The following is a 14533-nucleotide window of genomic DNA, read 5'->3' as shown; positions in this document are numbered from 1 at the left end:
GCGGTTAGATGTTGAAATGGAATGTTACAAGATTGTAAAGGTATTAACAAAATTATGTTTTCATTTGAAAGGCGCATGTATGCCATACGTCTGAAATATGACATCATTCAAAAGCCAGCCTCGGCTTCTTGCAGGTGGTGGCAGGGATCTACACAAGTGGTCCAATTTTCAATTACTCTTCCGCATAGATCGGGGTGAATTCGAGCGATGGCTTATGTTATGTTCAACTTAAGGACATCGGTCGATTTTGGTTTATTTGCATGCGCCTGTGACTTCAAGAAATCCCACAGGAAAAAGTCTAGCTGAGTCAAATTGCATGGTGGTCAATTCATATTACCCTTGCAAGAGATATCCTTACCCTCAAACCGTTCATGCAAAATGATAATCGGGAGTTTATTGTGTAGCACGTAGCGCCGTCCTTCTGGATTCACAAGTCGTCTAGGTCCATATGGTTAGATGTGCGCCATACGACATTAGTTATCATCGTTATGTAGTGCTGAATATCGATCACCACTACACCTGCTGTTCATCGACTTCGAGAAGACCTTTGATAGCGTTAACAGGGAGTGTATCTGGTTAGCTTTTCTATTATTAAAGCTGCATATGATGGGTCCAAGTGTCACGTTCTGCACGATGGTAAGGTTGCCATATGATTTTTAAATCCGAAGCGGAGTCAAACAGGTCTGTATTTTGTCGCCAATATTGTTTTTGTTGAGGTACGCGATGTTCTGCGCTCAGCTCTGCCAGGTAGCGAAGCAATTCAATGGACTTTGACATCCTATTAACAGCACTTGGATTATGCGGACGATTTTTGCTTACTCTCTCCTAGGATCATGGACCTCCATCAAATGACAACAAGTGTGGAAAGGGAAGCAGAAGTTATGGGGCTGAAAATTAATTCCGGCAAAACAAAAACGATCAGCCTCGGAATCCGACCATCCTCTCAAATAAATATTTTCGCGCAACCGGTAGAAAAAATGAAGAGCTTTCATTACCTTGGAATCATCGTTTCCATCGAAGGCGGAATCGAACAAGACGTCATCTATCGCATCGGCAAGCAAAAGCGGCGTTCAGTATGCTGTCAAAAATTTGGAGTAATAACTCTACCAGCTTAAGAACAAAGCTACGACTGTTTCCCACAAATGTCAAATCTGTGCTTCTTTACGGGTGCAGCACTTTGAAGGTTACTTCAGCCATAACAAGAAAGATACAAAACTTCGTAAATAGATGTCTCCGTAACATCCTAAGGGTTTTCTGGCCAAACCGTATTTCAAATGAGTTCCTTCACAGAAAGACAGGTCAGGAGCCTATAAAATCTACAATACGAAGACGTAAGTGGAAATGGAAATGGATTGGACGTACGCTTCGATTGCAAGCCAAGCAATGCAGTGGAATTCGCTCACACAAGAAGGAAGAAGAGCTGTACAACGGAGAAACACATGGCGTAGGACAGTCGAGGCGGAATCAGCGTCACTAGGCAAGAGTTAGAGGGAGCTGAAACACATCTCCGGAAACCGTACACGATGGCGCGTAGTCGTAGTAGAGGCCCTATGCCCTTAAAATGTTCCCAACGGACTAAATAGGTCAGAGGACCTAAGTAAGGATAAGTAGTAAGTTATGTAGTGCTCGCTGTTGACGGTGACCATCCAAAAAAATCGCCTTGCAAAACTCGAAAACTTGAAGTCTGCCAAAGGACGAGTTCTTGTGCACGGCGAGGAGTAGTCTGCCTCGGGTTCAGCTGTACACTTTCACGGACCACCGCGATGTCCTCGGCCGATCTTTCCTTGCACGTACGGGTGTTGGCAGATTGTTTACTTAACCGGTTGTCTCAAATTTAGCCACCAAACGTTAAAGAATCGAGTGCCAAGGGCCACCACGTTTTCCGTAAAATGGGCTCAATGCTCGCAACTTAAGAGTAAACGAACACTCATTTTAAGAGTAAATTTTTATCATATGAACGTCCTGTTCAATCGTGTTACTTCTAATAATGATTTGGCATGAACAACTGAATGATAAACAAAAGATTTGACAGATGTCACTAAAACAAAATGAGCGCCATCGGGCTCCATACATGATAACGGGTCAGAAACCCATTCACACTATTATACGAAGTCACAAATTGAAGTGGATTGGAGACACACTTCCTAAAGATAGTGATTACATTGCAGGACATGGAATGGAATTCACTCACTCAAGAAGGCACAACACATTCATCGAAAGCCGCACACAATAATGGCACGTAAAAGTAGTTGAGGCTCAATGTCCCACCAGAGAACATTCAGAGATATTAAAGGTTTCAGGATAAAAGCAAGTGAGAAAGTATTCGTCGAAGCATGAATATTTAGTTAACTTTTTGAATGCAGGAATGCATATAGCTTTTTCGCTTAAACATAATCTGTTAAAATGATTTTAAAGAAAGGTGACTTGATCAGAATCTAATGAGCTTATCATACTTAGCCGTTAAAAATTCATATCCAAAGGAAAGGAGTTTGAATCTAAAAATGTTTATGAAAAGCTTAGGATATTATTTTTAGTAAGGTAGGTATAAATGAATTAATAGTTTAAGACAAAATTGAAAGAGTGTCGAGGATAGGACAGATCCTTAAGGCACACCAGCATTTATGTTGTGGTTTTTAAACTTGAAACTATTGAATAATACGACTCGTACTTTTAATGAACTTTTAGAAATTTAATTCGCAGCAGTGAGCAGTCAGTTAATGCTTACTGCATCTGTGCCAATAGTTGTCCACTCTGGAATTGCTATTTGGTCGGCCAGAGTATATTGTTGAGGACCTTATAAAGATTTTTTCAGCCCAAGAATATATAGCGCCTGCAACAATTATATCATATGCTCTAGCAGTTAAGAATTTGAGCTCCGCTAAGTAGTCGTCTGACCTGACAGACCACATGAATAATCCAGTATTGCTCAAAAAGCTCATATAGATAAGCTACCTTCGGCCATGAAATTGGAGTGGGCCATGGGGTTACAGGCAAGCGACATTGAGCAAAATATAAGAGGATTTGGTGAGTGAATGTACAGGAGGGCAGAGCCAGCAGCTGTGATAAAGAGGTATCCAGACGATGGCAATTAGATGGACAAGCGTTCGGGACAAGTACACACGCATGTATAGGCAGACAATGGGTCTGAGGCTGCATGTGCTAAAGAGGTATCTAGATTGCGATGCATTCAACACGCTCTCTGTTAAAGATTGTCAGAAGCTTGTTTCAGAGAAGACACTGTGCATATGTCTTAAGCATTCGAAACGAGTAAGGTGCAACAATATGAAAGAGGGTGGAATTGGAGGCTGTATCCTGAAACATCATGCGCTGTTACTTTCTGGAGGTGGAAAAGATGTGGGTGCATGCTACTCTCATCAGAACGACAAAGAAAAGGGAACACTATTCCGAATTTCAGTGGTGTTGCATGGCAATGGAAAGGATATTCATACGTATGCCTATTTGGATAGCGGGTCTTCACTCACGCTGCTAGAGGAATAAATAGCGCAAAAATTAAATTTGAAAGGTACTCCTAAACCGTTGTGCCTCAGATGGACAGCCAATTACACTCGCACTGAAGAAGAGTCTGAAGTTGTGTAGTTATCGATTTTGGCAAACGGTGCTGAAAGGGAGAAGTATTTGAGCGTGCGGTTAAATGGGGTGAGAACAGTCAAGTTACTTGTTTATAGAGAAGTTCCATCATCTTAGTAACGAAAAAGGAGCTTTGGCCTTCAAAGTCCGAGAAGGCAAGTGGAATGAACCAATTGCTCTGAAAACAAGATTGGGTTGGTGTATCAGTGGTGGTAGCGAAAGCGATTACCAATCTTATGGTAACTTCCATATTTGCGAGTGCGAGGAGGATTTACACGAATTGGTCAAGCGACATTTTGTTTTGGAAGACAGTAGAGTTTCTCAAGTTCAAGTTCGAACGGAGTCAAAAGATGACTTGAGAGTCGGTGGTTCCTTTGAGTGTGGACTTTTGTGGCAGTATGAAGACTTTAGTATGCAGAATAGTAATCATGTGGCTCTTAAGCGTCTCTGCTGTTTGGAGAAAAAGGTACGTTCTGATCGCCAGTTTGGTGCAGAAATTCTATGCGAGAATATGTTATGGAGAAGAAGAAGATTATTCATCATCAACGAAGAATTGGTATCTGCCGATATTCATCGTTACAAATCCAAACAAGCCTGGCAAGATTCGGTTAGTTTGGGACTTAGCGGCCTCAGCCAATGGTGTCTCGCTGAACAAGATGCTATGAAAGGGCCCTGACCAATTGAAAGGGCTATGTCGCTAAAGAGAGACATAGAAGAAATGTTCCCCCAAGTACGAGTACGTCAGGATGACCAGTGTGCCAGACTGAAACCAGACATCTATCAAATGGAGGTAGGTACTTACATTTTATGTTCTTCGAGCATAGCGTTATACGTCAAAGATATAAACACTGCTGAGTTCTCCAAGAAGTATAACCGAGCTGTGGAGAGCATTATTAAACATCATTACATGGACGATTTATAGGACGCACTAAATTTTTTAGTTTTGATAATTTTGTTGCATTTTTGATAATATTTTAATGAATTGTAATTGTTACTTAATAAGTAACTACTACAGCTTTTCATACAATTTGTTTAGAAGTCCGCTTAATTTTATGTGTTTCTAAAAATTAGACACCTAACAATGTTCCAATTTTATTTGTGCGTTTCATGAAATTCAAACAATGCATTATTTTAAAACACTTCATATACTACTTTTTAATTAAATAAATTACCGTGCCTTTTTTTCCATTTTCAGCCTAGAGTATTAACATCTTTTGAATTCGTTTTACAACATTATTCCATGTTGTTAATTTACCTTTGTTCAGAATAACGCACGTTAATGTATTGAAATTTTATGAAATTAAATCCGAAATATGGTTTCTCCTCAATCAAACAATAAATTGAAACATAAGCTCGTGTGAATTAAAGGAGCCCGGCCCATAACGCAGCCCTAAGGCACACAAAATTCAACAATCAAAAAGTTAACTCAACCAAGTGAGTTCGCTATTTATCAATTTTATACAATTGAATCCCTGATTTAATTGTTTCCAATGAATCTGAAACGCAAAATTAAAAAAAAAACAAAGACATACAAAAATATGAATGGAGTTTTCATTTGGAAAATTTCATTGGAAAATTGTTTTATTTAACATAAAAAAATAAAAGAAAAGTCATAATTGATTACCTACCACGTTTACCACGCGTATGCGTTGCTCAAATCGGAAGTGAGTTATTATTTTTCTTCCAAATCAATAATAACAAATAAAAATGGATTATTCAATTGACTGCTTCTTGTTTTCCATCATTAATCGGAAATAATTTACTCTTATTTTTATGCACAGTCGAATAAATATGCAGTTTAAAATTAGCTTTGTTTTTGGAAGAGTTATTTGAAAATACGAAATAAACAATTATTGGAAAACGTACATGGAACATGGGATGGCATAGGATCAGGATTGGATTTTTTTAAAGCTTGAATTGTTGACTTTTGAAGTCGCACAGTTTGTCGAAAAACAATTTTGTTGCTATTAACTTCTTTTGGCTAGGTTTGGACATTTGCAGAGAAAATGGCAGCTGTCCCTTTCATCTTCACACCCTCTACCCAAATCAGATAAGGTACGGGTAATATACCCATTATGATCATGTGGGTATTCAATGAGTTGTGACCTACCAATAAGGACTATTGAGCCCTAACCATCTGCAAAAAATATTTTGTTTTTCGATTGGAAATATTTGGCCATAGATTTGTGGCAACCCTGCAAGTTTTAAGCACCACCTAAGTGTTGTTGAAGCATTTATCCGTTTTTGGCCAATTTGTCTGGTCTTTAAATAGTCTGTTTCAGTTTCTAGGTTAATGTCGATGGTGTTTATTATGTTTCTATGACCTAAACTTAGTCCACTTTTGGTCAACAATTCCTTTACAATTAAAACTAGATAGGCTAGCGAGAGTAATGTCTCTAAATCAGCAGTTGGTGTAGTCCTCATGGAACTATTAAAGTCAACATGTGGTGGAGGGCTTATTCAACATCTAACATGCATGCTGATGCTAAGCTCAGAGGTGTGTCAATTTTTCTTTCAAATTTTATCAAAGTAATATCAGTGCTGCAATGGGAAAAGAGGAGGAAAAGAGGAAAAGATATTTATCTCCTTAATGCTGTCACGGTAAAAATTACCGCGACAAGAACCATTCTCTCCGTCATCCAAATACTTGTTCCTCCCTCCTCCATTCCTACAGGTGTCCTTCAATCTGCTGAGAGAGAGAGGGGCAGCCATGGTCCATCAGCCATCGGTTCACTCTCTCAGTACTTTGGAAAGAAACATAATCATTGATGTCGATTTTCCACTTTAACTAAGGTGACAGACGGGCGGTCTTGTCAAATACTAAGAACGGGTGACAGCCAGTCCCCAAAGAATGAGCATAATTACCACCATAAGTGTCAGACGGATGGTCTGACTCCAGTAAACCAAAACTGGCACAGTCGACACTTGGTCTCCGAATGCCGAAGTTACTCCATGGGAGAATGGCTTCAAGCCCAACTTTTACACCCTCATTATACTTAAATGTAAAAGATGGAACGATAACGTAAGTCCCTATTTCCCCAAATCTGCGCGAAAGTCAAACGAAATAACTTTAAAACGCGTGTAGCAAACTTCTGCCATATTTCTCTTCCCACAATTGTTATTAATTGAAACTTACTAATTTCCATCAAGTTCCCACAATAATATTTGTTTTGCTGGGAAATATCGGTGGGGAATAATGCAAAGTGTGAACAATCAAATTTCTTGAGTTCCAAAGTTTCTCTTTCATTCAAAATTGAATCGGGGATGTTAGGTGGCTGAATGCACCCACTGCATTCCCGAACTCTACAAGTTAGAGTAAAGCGCGGCGAATTCAGGGCTGACTTGCATTAAGCTGGGGAGATTAAAGTGCGAGTAAGAGAAGACTACTGGGTTTGCAACTGCGTTGGGACACTCACGCAAACAAGCTGAGCGTTGCTGAAAAAATGACGCGACCGAAACCCAAGTCACTGAGTTGCTGAAAGCACTGGGTATTTGAAGAAAAAGGGTTCATCCAGGCTTGGAAAAAGCCTGGGAACTCACTTTTTTGTAAGCTACGAAATCGAATAGATCGAAATAAAAGTAAATTTTGGAAGAAAGAAATTTGATTGAAAAAAAAAAACAATTAATTTGAGGAAGTGTTTTGAAAATTTGAAAAAAGGAGAATAATTTTGGAAATTTGTTGAAAGATACTCTTTGAGATACAGTAGAGAAAAAGAAGGAAAATTGGTTAAGGAAGGAAGGGAAATCTGGCAGGAGAAATAAGATAAGTATAATAGTTTGGTTTATTTGATTAAAAATTATTTCCGTTGAATCACATTATTTCGTTGTCGAGACATTGTTCAAAAAAAATTATCGTTTGGCTTTGGCTGTTCGCTTTATTTCCGAAAATTACGGAACTCGTGACCCGCTTAAAATAAAACCGTTAACATTTTTTTTTTCGGGACTAAACGTTACCGGTCCATCTTATCTTTTCTTGAATAACGATTTGTTTCTTTGTTTAAAATATCCTGGGTCTTAGCCCTACTTAATTGCAAGGTTTCCCAGGCAATTTACTTAACAATAAATATTTTGAAAATTAATTCCAAGACTTAATCTTTTATTGAAACTTCTTTCACCGTCGGTTTCGCTCCGAAGGTTTGCAATTTCCTTAATTATAAAAAAAATTGCTGGCGCCCTATTTCTCATTTTCAGGATATACACCCCTGTAGTCACCGACATTTTTATATTCTGATCAATTTAATTGATCACCTACGATATCATCTCAAATAGGATATCAATTTATTCGCTGAACCCACCCTAAGCTGAGTGGCCGGAGTTATCAGCATCATACGTGCTGAATGTGCTAAATTTGTCTACGACCTTCTTTACGTTATAGGTTCTAGTCTTCGTTGTGGTTTTGTTCGGGATTGTCGTAGTCGTGGTCGTGGTCGTCGTCGTCGTCACGTCGTCGCGTCGCGTCGCGTAGAAAAATTATAGCAACAATGCCTTTGGATACAAAACTACAAACTTTTTAAGGGCTCTTAGGCCATGGGCAATGTCCAAATTATCCTTTGACAGGAATGAGGATATGGTGGCAGACGGCAAGTTACTCTGCTGTAGGCTTATTTGTAGCACTTTCATTACTTTTGATATTATTTTTCTGTTAGTTGAAAACCGTTAAAGATCTCACCTCTACCTCATTTATGCCACTGCACATTTAAGGGTAATTTTTTTTATAATTTACAGCCACTCAAGGGGTTATTAGTAGGTACCCTTTATATATATATATTTAAACACAGTGCGAGCATTAAGAAAATAAGGAACGATTTAATTCAAGATACCGGTGCACATTGGTCTTAAAGTTCTGAACATCAAAATGGGAGGAAAAAACAGAGCTGGCTAAAGCATTCCACATTCTCGATGTCCGATTTAAAAAACAGAGACAGCATTGTTTTATAACTAAGCATTGCTATGGCGTTCTGGCATTTTTCGATGGGCTCTTCCACCTCCATGGCTTGTCAATCCAGGGTCAGGGTTGAGTCCTTCGGCATGAGGAGGCCGGTTATGTTAATTCTGACTTTGGGTCTGTTGGCGAGGTCCTTCTATAAGATCTTCCATTTCGGTTTTTGTTTTTCAACCAGTCGAGGGTGTATTCATGCAGAGATGTGAGAGTTTTAAACCCTTCAACTTTCGAGAACGTCCTGAATCTCTCCAAGGTACTTGCAGAGGATAGTATCTCATCACACGATCAAATGGAGTTTCCTTCTATTGGACCATTGTTTCTCGTTAAGCCATTTTCAAAGCATTCATATTTCAGGACCATTGCATTTACATAATAAAGATGCCGAACAAATATAAATGGTATAGCTTTTGCTATTAACCTACTCTAGAGTAGGTTAATAGCGAACATTTTATATAGCAAGGTGAAGTTTCAATGTCAATTCGTCGTCTGCCTTTGGCTAGTCTGAGTACCAATATTGTAAACATTAATTAAAAGATCTGCTAGATAGCACATTGAATACATTTTTGGGTCCCGAAATTATTCTCAAGTTTTCAGCTAAGGACAAGGAGCTTCTCTTTCAACCGAGCATTCTGTGGCTTTCTTCTTACAAGGGTACCTCGAACATAACTTGTCCTGTAAGGTAAAGTTCCGATTATCTTCTGGTTTTTGCCAGAGCACAAAAAGAATTTGAGACCTGTTTTATTCCGCCGTCCACTTCTTATAAGTTTTTACTGGACAAAGCGTTAACTTCGTGGTTTTTCGGTCGAATGTGCGTATAATCGGACAAATCTTGCAAAAATTTGAGAAAACCGGGTCTGTAGGAGGTAAGGAAACACAGGTGCATGCTCGTACAGCTTGTACTGTAGAAAATATTGCTGCTGTTTGCGATAATGTGCTTGCAGAGAGGTGGACACCTCAACTTATCGGCGTGCCAAACAATTGCAACTCTCACGCTCGTCGTTAATAAACCTTATGAATACATACTTGCGTTTCACGTTTACAAGGAGCGATTGACTCAAGAACAAAAGCTTCTTTACCATTTGAAGCGTTGTCAATGCTCAGAATGGTGGCAACAGTGGATGATAAATGTTTGAAGAAAATCATCTTTAGTAATGACAATGAGGCACGTTTTCACCTCAGTGAATTCGTCAATATTTGGTTAATGGACTGGCGGCATCATCGGGCCATATTTTTTTCCAAAATGAGAACGGTCAGGCAGTTACTTTGCATGGTGCATACGGTATTGTGAAATGAAAACTCACGATTTGGAAGATATGGATTTCGACGATATGTGGTTTCAACAGGGCTTGCCGCACAGCTAAAGAATCAATGGCGACTTTGCGGGATAAATTTAATGGTGGCGATGCAAATTGACCGCCAAGATTTGATTTGACATCGTTGAACTTTTTCTTTGGGGTTGTTTATAAGAAAATCCGATAAGCTAGCAACAATTCAAGAGAGAATGAGATAACTAGGCACATTAACGTGAGCGCAGCGTAGAACCTCAATTATATCTTCGACCATCGAATGTAAGTCGACGAGAACGAGGGGGCCATTTTTTAGGTATTTAAATTCATTCGTTAAAAACTAACCAGCCTTTAATTCACACATAATATTATTTTACAAACAAACAATTATCTTGTATCCAAAATAATCGCATGCAAACAAAGAATAACGTTTTTGTAAAATTTTTTGAAAAATCGAATTGACAGTTTATCAAAAAATAGAAACCTTAACAAAATATTACTAAAAGTTGGATTTTGTTTGCTCACATTTAAGGGATAATACTACCCTTATTATGTAGACACAGTGTAAGCACTAGGAAAGGGAGGGAGGTGTTGAAAGGAGGTGTCGGTGCACATTGGTTTTGAATTCCTGAATATTGCAATGAGCATTCCTAGAATCGCGAATATTATGGTTGAACTGCTTAAGGGGAGGAATGCAACTGGCTATTTCTCTAGAGCATAAACCGTTAAAATGACGATAAAAGAGTGTGAGACAAGAAACATTTGAAGAATGTTCAAGCGACGTAAATGATTTATGATGGTAATATCAGTGGCCACAAGCCATAACAGCTTAAGTCGATTTTTCAAACTTTTCAGGAGAGCAATTTGAAGTTTCAAATCCTCTCCATGAATCGGGGATTGTTCCTTTTTTAATGTTTGGTATGCAAGAATGAAGAAAATGCACTTCTTTTTAACATATAAGAAGATCGTTTATTTTAATCTGGTAATTAAAGCGTAATTAAAGAAATAAACACTTAAGTTGTTATGGTTTGTTGAACGTTAAAGATTTCAAAAGCTTAAGTCGAGTTAAGCTGTTATTCCATATGAAAAAAGACCGTTTAAATTTTCTTATGTCTACTTAAGCCGTTATTCCTTGTGAAAGAACGTGAGCTTTAATTTCATATGTTTAGTTAGGTTGTTTTTCCTTACGAATTACTTAATTACTTTACCGACTTAAGTTAGTTTTCCACATTTATTGTCCTTTGGTTATAAAATTTTTTCTTCTTTATTCATTATGTCTTATCATTTAATTAATACAAAGAAAAGGAATTTATATAAAAATTTTATTTATTACTAATAATAAATAATAAATATATTCTTAATATGTATGGTAATATCTACATATAAGAAAATAAAATAAATATATCTTCATATTTGGTACATTGATAAATTGCAGCAGAACAATCACTTAAACATCTTCTCCTTGATCAAGGTCTGTTAAATCGGGATGAGTATTTGGCTCGTTTTCATTGGAGGCCAGATTATCATAAAATGCATGGAAATCAGGACTTATAAACTGTTTTAAATCCATTAGATCTTTTTTCTTTTCTCTGGAAATGCTTGGTAAATCCGTTACTTTTTGTATGTCGTTTACACTGAAAGCAGCCCCTCTCTTACCCACTTTTATAGTCTTAAACGACTCATCTTTATCTAAAGAATGCTTATATGATACATCATTACAGCTTTTTGTGTATCGAAACCATCGAACTGCGTTCCAAGTAAATTTGTTGCCATCTTCGTCTACACGTTTCCATGAAAACTTTGTTTTGGAAAGCTTACAGAAATCATAAAAATCGTCATGCTTCATTTCGACAGCTTCAATCTTCGCTCCGACAGTATTTACAAATTGATACCAATCTCTTGGGGTTTCAATCTGAACATTTGTTTTTTTTTTTTCATGCGTTCGATTAAAGCGTGGTCACTGTCACACTCCATGTGCGTATGTCCTGGTTCGAGGAACTTATGGTCGATGTATTCAATACTTTTTGAACTTGAAATAAATGCTATGAACATTGCAGCAACAAATGTGTTTTTGTTCTGGCCAGAGCATGAATCACTGTAGAAGGTTAGATGTTTTGTTTCTTCTGGTAAGGATTTTAATAATTTGTAAACGCAGGATGCAATTTCATTGCCACCACGCCGGGCCATAGCTTCATGCCACATAAAACATTTGGCGTTGTTAGAATCCAAGTCGTGTATAGTCAAATTAAAAGTCCAGAGTTGTCTTTTATAAAAGCTTATCGAGTTTCTGAGAAATGGGGTTGGCAAGCATTGTTGCAAATCAAATGCGAAAGTTTTTATAGTTTTCGAAAAAACAAAAAGATTGTCACTTACCTTTGGCTTCAGCACGTTCGGTAAGCACCCTTGCTAATTTCACCATTTTTGCTGCTCTATTCCACATTTTAGATTTAAATACACTTTCAATTAGAATAATAACTTTAAAAATTCACTTCACTTCAATTACACTTGCAATTATAATTATCACTTTAAAAATTTACTTCACTTTACTACGATCTGCGACTGCTCACAATGACCTATCTCAACTTATGACTCACCTTTTCCCGATATTTATAGTAAATTAATTTTGGAAGAACAACCCAAATCTACTTAGATTTAAAATATTTGAAATTCAAATACGGAATAACGGCTTAACTTGACTTATTATTTTATAAATACCATAGCCTAGTTTGGAAAAAGAGCTTAAGTCAACTTTAGTTTAAAAAAAAATAAAAGTGTAGTTTGGAATAACAGCCTAACTCAAGTTAAGAAAACCAATATTCTTTTCTGAATTTAGGAATAACCGCCTAAGTTGATTTAAGAAAAAAAAGAAAAATGGCAGTTTTTAAAAATACTCAGATACTGAATTTCTTAAGTTGACTTAAGCTCTTATTCCAATTTTTTTTGTACAAATAAAGAAACAGTTTTGCCTAACTTAAGATAGGTCTATATGAAAAAACGAAAAATTGTTACCTAAAAGACTTAACTTAAGATAAGAAACCGACGTTAAATAAACTTCATATTTTGTGTAAGTTAAGTTGTTTTTCCAAATTTTTATTTTGAAAAATTGACTTAAGCTATTAGGTTTTTTGTTAATAACTTCCGTTTTAAAAGAGGTACAGGCACAAAAAATTGAGTGGAAGTAGATTTTGATATTCCGAACACGATTATGATAATAACTCAATTTCGTCATAACTCGAGTTAGGCGGTTATGACTTGTAGCCACAGAAATCATCAATCAATCTAAATGATCTACATTCAATAATATCCAAGAGGCTTAAGTAAGTTGCAGGTGCACCAACCCAGAGATGGGTTGAGTTATACTCAAGCTTTGGATGTATATAAGTCTTGTAGATAACAGCCAGATCAGAGGGGAAGAAAAACTTGTTGCATCGCCTTAGAAAACTAAACACATTGTGACATTTTTGGCGACATCGCGTATGCGATCTTTCCACAAAAGGTGGTTGGTTATACACACATACCGAGAATATCAAGACTCTTAGTCTCCTCGTTGCAAATGCTATGTATGGATAATGTTAAGGTGGGTATAACTCGCTTTAAAGATACAAGACAGCATTCGGTTTTCCAAGCATTAAATTCCAAGACATTTTTTATTTCCCATTGTTCAATGCTGTTCAAGTCAGAAGTTAATGATCTTTTCATATTTTGTAGTTGCAGATCCACAACCGAAGAAGAGGGATGTGAGTCCGAAAACAAATATGAAAAGCTAAGTACTAGTGAAGTCAGCGGAACAGTGTATTGGATTAGAAGTTGCAGACAGGAGATCAATTATAAAAATGAAAAAGAGTGTTGAAGATAGAACAGAGCCCTGAGGCACACCAGCATTTATTTTTTGGTTTTCAGACTTGAATCCATCTAATACAACTTGTATTGAAAGATTCGAAAGGTAATTACTAATCATATGAAGCAGGGATTCATAGAAACCGAAAGCACGCATTTTCGATAAGAGAGCCTGATGCCAAACCCTATCAAATGCCTTTGAAATATCAAGTGCAATAATCTTACTTTCTTCAAAGCGATGTAAATATTTGTTCCACTGTTCGGTGAGATGAACCATGAGATGAATAGTGGACCTATTGCTACGAAATCCGTGCTGTCAGTCATTAAAAAGCTTTTTATTTTCGAGATATTTCTTGAGTTGATAATTAATCAGCGTTTCCATGACCTTAGAAAGAAGAGACATAAGTACAATCGGTCAACTGAAATATCTTATCAAAAATTTCATTTAATAAAAAATATTATTTTCGAAATTCTGTAAATTTTTATAAAATTGAATAATCAGTTTTTTCATTAGAATCTAAATCTAAAAAAAAAATGATATGCCATATTAGTAAAAGTTTATGATCGAGTCTTGATATTTCGTAAATAAATAAAGGAATTGACTTCAAACTGATTTCATTCTTCATTCTACGACACATTTTTCAGGAATATCCAATCTGTATTAGTTGTCATAAGAATAAAAACTTTTGAGAAATTCTACTAAAATTGGTATGAATTGGTTTTCGACTAAAAATCTGGTTAGCAAAAATAGGTTTTGAAATCATACTATTTCATCATATGCAAAATATTGTTGATAATTTTAAAAATTTTCATATTGACAATTTTTTTAACAAAACACTAAAACCTACAAACCCTTTAAGCAAGACAAATCTACAGACGG

This window comes from Eupeodes corollae, chromosome 1 (assembly GCF_945859685.1).
Source record: "Eupeodes corollae chromosome 1, idEupCoro1.1, whole genome shotgun sequence".
Classification (NCBI taxonomy): Eukaryota; Metazoa; Arthropoda; class Insecta; order Diptera; family Syrphidae; genus Eupeodes; species Eupeodes corollae.
This window is presented reverse-complemented; position numbering follows the sequence as displayed.